The sequence below is a fragment of the Aythya marila genome (genome assembly GCF_965140915.1).
Source record: "Aythya marila genome assembly, chromosome: 4".
Taxonomy (NCBI): domain Eukaryota; kingdom Metazoa; phylum Chordata; class Aves; order Anseriformes; family Anatidae; genus Aythya; species Aythya marila.
Genome location: NC_139045.1, coordinates 20,258,547 through 20,263,828, shown reverse-complemented (window position 1 = coordinate 20,263,828; position 5,282 = coordinate 20,258,547). Strand labels below are relative to the sequence as shown.

Sequence of the window (5,282 nt, the reverse complement as noted above, 5' to 3'; positions counted from 1 at the left end):
GTGGGGACTCTGTGTAAGACATGACCCTGGGGAAAAAAGGAACACGAGATCTCAGCATGGGGGTCGGAGGCAAGAAGTCACATGTATCGAAAATGACAGCATCACGTCACTTAATGCCATGTGATAAGGGAGTCCTGCTGGGTTTTATGTCCTTCTGCAGAGACATGCTCAAAGGTTGACTGGAACTGGTAAGGAAGATTTCTCACTAAACCCAGAAACGGGTTGTAGGTATTTGTGCAGGACAGATCATGACAAATTATCTTTCATCAGGACAATCATCAGTAGCTATGCTGGGGATAATAAAACTGCCCTGTGAGATGAACAGAAACCCACACATCTGGAAACAAGGCAGGCAGGTTTATGCCAAATGCTACCTTACATACTTCTGCTTTGCTCCAACTTCCCTTGTCTTGGCCATTCTTAGGCCCATTTCTCAAAACAGTCCTTCTTATGTCATTCATGAGTAAAGGCTACTAACGGGAAAGATGAGAGGTATTTCAAAGAGCAAACATTTTTAATAATGCTAAATCAAAAAGATGACCTCAAATCATAAGTTCAAGGAGGGAATTTCCCAGGCCAAGCAAAAAACACAGGTTATGCAAAAAGTCTGCCTATAGCCAAACTGTCCTCTTTTCTCCCTTGAGTGTTCATGTGCAAGGATGGATTTGGTCAATGCCAGCACGTCACTAATATGCGACTACTTACCTTCTGCAGCCTGCTGTGACACACCGCCAGCAGGAAGCCTGCTGAGTGACAGCCTTACTACAGGGGCTGTCAGGGTGCCTTACTGAAACAAAGCACAACCATACCTGTTGAACTCAAGTCAGACAAGACTGTTTCATCTGAACTGATATGGATCAAACTGCCCCCTTCTGCTCTATTAAAGATAATCAGCTAAGACAAAATCCTATGGTCCCCAGTCTTCATAATCTTTTGCATCTATAGACAGCCACCATAACCTCTCTCAGCATTGATTTTGCTAATTCAAAGAAACCGAGTTCTCAAATCTCTTGGCATATTTTCATGTTTCTTTTCCCTTGGTCACACAGCCATGCAATCTCAGCACCTTTTCCAGTTTCAGCCCATTTTTGAGAAGGCACATCTAGTTCTTGGCCCTATCAGCTGAGGTATTTTTAATAGCCACAGGGAAGTTTCATGCCATTGTAAAAGGCACTGATGACACCTTGTCAGGAATGCTATGATCAGAATTGCACATAGTATTCCACATTGCTTCTCCCCAGTGCTTTTGAAATGGCACGAGCCAAAAGCTGCACCTGCCTTTTCCAGGGTTACATAGCCCTGTCAGCTCAGTGGTCTGACAATTTTTACAGCAATTAAAAGGTAGAGAATGGGATAAAATAAATGAGCCAAAAAAGAAAATTATGCTACCTTAAGTGAAAACTTTGTCTTTTTGAAAAAAGACTTTTCCAAACAGAGCCACAGATTTTACTAAGGCACAAAGATTTCTTCTTAACAAGAAAGAACAACACAGGACGTGCATTTAGTGGATGATAACTACTGTTCTAACATTTTTCAGCATGAAGGCTAAAGGCAAAGCAGGACAAAATGCAGAAGACTGTAAAAACAGACATGCAAAAGCAAGACACTGTTAAGAAAGACATTATTAAAAAAATCCGGTTGAGGCCAAACAGAGTTTGCCCTGATAAATACATCAATACATGACCCAATGAGCCCTCCTTCAAGTCGGGGAAGTTTGGCTTGGCTGATCAGACACTCAGCAAGACAAACACCACAGCAGCAAGCGCAAGGCAAATCTGCCCCGTTGGGTCTGTTCCACCATGGCAGTTGTTATCACACAAGTGTTTTCAAATATATTTTGTATTTTCCCTACCACTCAGAATGTGCCTGTGCTACTCACTGAAATGCTGATGTCCTCCCCATCTGCAAAAGAGAAAAGGTTTGCTCTTTGAATGCCTTGTGCAGGAGGAAGGATGATTCCTTAATATTCTGTCTGTGTGGTTTGTCACAACTTGTCTATGCTCTTTTACACAGAATATATTCTTCTCAACAGCGTCTGAAATAATGGATAAAATACAGCAGGGAGAACTTCAGACACAGCACCTCGGTTCTGTTCAGGTGCCCTCAGGAAATGACTGTGAACCTGACAGCAATTTGGCACACGTGCATATTGCAGCCTTACTCTCAAGCAGTTTCCTCATGGTCCTACAGGATTTGGCCTGGTTTACTCTAAAGGGAAGACAAAACAAAAAAGAAGGCACAGAAGCAGGAATTATTTTGCTGGACACCACAACAGAGGCCCCTTAAACAGTCTACAGCATTAACATTATTCTATAGAGACTTTGCCCCTTCCAGGGACAAGATGCATATTGTTTCTTTATTTTTATTACATGGGATATGCATATGAAAGTACAATATATACAACAAAATATATTATTGTTTAGGAAAAAGGACATTGTCAGACTTCATATAGATTAGAATCTGCCAGGAAAAAGACAACAAAATAAAACAAACAAAAAACACACAAAAAAGTACAGATTTTTTTTTTTTTTAACTGTAGCCTTCTTATTGTAGGCTACTGTGAAGGGATGCAGATTCACAAGGTCTCAATGACTGCTGGCATGCTGTTACTGCAAGCATCCAAGAGTTAATTTAAAGTCAAGTGTAAATACAGAGAAAGGTATTTTTCCCTGTTCAGAAAGTTGGAATAAATGATTCAAAAGTTTGGCTTAGAATCATTGTTGTCTTTGACTCTGTTGTGATGAGACACCCCATCCAGAAAATCTAGAAAACAAAAATACAGTAGGTATGACATCACATATACCAGGGATGGTGAACATTTTTCATCTTCTTTACAACAACAGAGGAAATCACAGTTGTGATCCAAAGCTATAGTACAAAACCAGCAGGAAACATTAAAACAGAAATGAAAGAAATATTTTACAGACCTCATCTTCCCTTGGTCTATTGTCAATTCACATGCACATGTCTGAAAAACAGAAACAGAAACTACCTAGCTTATGTCTGTGTTCATGGTACATGAAATTAAAGGTCACTGGTTAAAATCAAATTATATTTGTAACGATCTGCCGAGATGTAATAACCCAAACGTTATCAGTCACAGAGAAATTGAGGCAATTCCTAAATGCATAGTTCTAAACTGCAGGAGTTGGTAAAGCTGTCAGAAGTTGGTGATGCCTCCAGTTCATGTCCAGCTGGGACACAGCACCTCACATGCCTGTACGTTTCCCCGGAGGCAGTAAAAAGGGTAAGGGCTGGGGAAGACGCCCTGGAAAATGGGAAGACCCATTGTGTTGCTATTTTTGTAACAAACCCGCTCGGCATGCACCGCTGACGGCTGGCTGCACATCCACGTGCTGTCATCTGAGGGCTCGGGAACGCAGGAGGGCCGGGGCTGCTCAGAGAGGACGTCAGCTCCGGCAGCTGGTGGCTCCAGCAGAGGCTGTGCTGCAGAGATTGTTAGCTGCAGGCTGGAATGAGATTGTTTTTATGTGTTTGTTTCCAGCGTTGCTTGGCCTGTGTCTTTGTACAGCTGGGATTGTCACATACCTGGGGATGGAAGCTGCACCTTACCACTTGCCCTCTAAGGTCCCATCAAGATTGGACTTCAACTAATTTGGGTTTAAAGCATCCTACAACAGCCTTTATCCTGTCTGCAAGCTTTAAGGTTTGGAAGAGTTTTCCCTCCTCCTTTTCCAGCCCCTGCTTTGCAGGACACTCTCCATAACAAGGCACCTTGGTGTCCTGCTCACTGTGGCACAGGTGGACACCTCTCCTCTCCCTCTGCCCTGCAGCACGGTGCACAACGATGTGACAGCACCAGCATTGTACCCACCGAGGGCTTCTCTGCAGAGGGGGGACACCAGCTGCCAACTGGTGTGGCTCTCCAGATGTTCAGCGACTCGAGGGCTCTCCCCTGCATGGACAGAGGGATAAAGTGAGGAAGACATCTCGTGCCAACAAACAGCAGAAAACTTGGTGCGTGTCCTGTGTGGGCAGGGAAGCAGCCTCCTGTTTAAGGTCATCCTCAGACACGAGCCAGCCGAAATCTGAATGCTGGGTGATGTCAACGCCAGAAAATCTGGCAGGGGAGAGGGCTGCTGCCCAAGCGCAGCGCTACCATACTTAGAGACGGAGCTGGCTCAGCTGCCTACGGCTTCACCCACCCTTTCAGCACCCGCAGCCGTCGCACAGCAAACACAACCCGCCCTATCCGACCGCACTGCAAATCTTTTAAGTAATCCAACTAGCCAAAACCAGAAAAACGGTTTCTTACCCCAAAACGTGCCGGGGAGCGCACAGGTGTGCAAAGATTTTGGTGGCACGGGAGGGCTCGGGGGTGGGGGGCGCTCCCCGGGGCGGCTCCGGCGAGGACGCTGCGCCCTCTGCAGCCGCGGTGCCGGCACGGCACGGCTCGGCACGGCTCTTGGGAGGCTCAGCGAGTGTTCCCGGCTAGGATTTCCTCAGCCCGCCGCAGCCATCCCCTGTTTCGTAACGGGCAGCACCGCCTTTCGCAATATTTTGCCCTCAAAAGAATGCCAGCCCTGCTCCTGCCCCGCAGCACTGACCGAAGCCTTGCTTCGACAGCTCATCTATCACAGCAGCCTTTTGTCTTCTGTCCTACAAATATTACAAAAAATAACAAACATTACACAACCGTGTTAACACATTCATTCAAAAAAAAAAATAAAATCCAAAAGAAGTGGTGCAAAACCTCATTTTGATCTAAACCTGAAACTTTCGGAGGAATAAGAAAGGAGCCAAGGCACCGATTTGAAAATTATTTACTCAGGAAAGCTCTGCTGAAAGGCATCCATCCCCTGGTTTGCTGCCCGGCCCTATTTTTCCACCTAGCTGTACAGCTGCTGTGCCTGAGGTCAAGTGATATGTCACTGTGGCAGATCACACAGGGAGGCAGTGGCTCTTCCCGGATTAGATCTCTTCCACATGGCCCTCTGAAAAGATTTGTAACAAATGTCAGCCCTGACTGTCCGCTGCTTAAAGCATATGTTTAAAGCCCTTAGACATCTCAGTCAAAAGGTATTGTAAATATAGGGACAAAGCCAGTAAATGCTTCACTGGGGAGTTTCAAGGATGGCAAAACAGAATCTGGCATGAAAAAAAAGAAAACAACCCACACGCCCCAAACAGGTCACCTTTAGCAGGGAATGTGTGCTCAACTTTGCTGCCATTCCAAGACCAGAAAGGGATTTGATTTTTATTTTTTTTCTCCTAAAGTAATCAAAACCATCAAGATGCTTCTGTCACCTATGGTGAGGCTG

At 45.1% G+C, this 5,282-nt stretch overlaps 1 long non-coding RNA gene across 1 annotated transcript; it reads right to left on the bottom strand.

The window, feature by feature from the left end:
- Positions 1–2,615: 2,615 nt before the first annotated feature.
- LOC309878163 lies at positions 2,616–3,853 on the bottom strand. The gene is made up of 3 exons (XR_014317495.1): positions 3,836–3,853; positions 2,928–2,968; positions 2,616–2,763 (listed from the first exon to the last, which is right to left on the bottom strand). It is a non-coding gene; the product is annotated as an uncharacterized lncRNA (long non-coding RNA).
- Between the last annotated feature and the right edge of the window lie 1,429 nt (positions 3,854–5,282).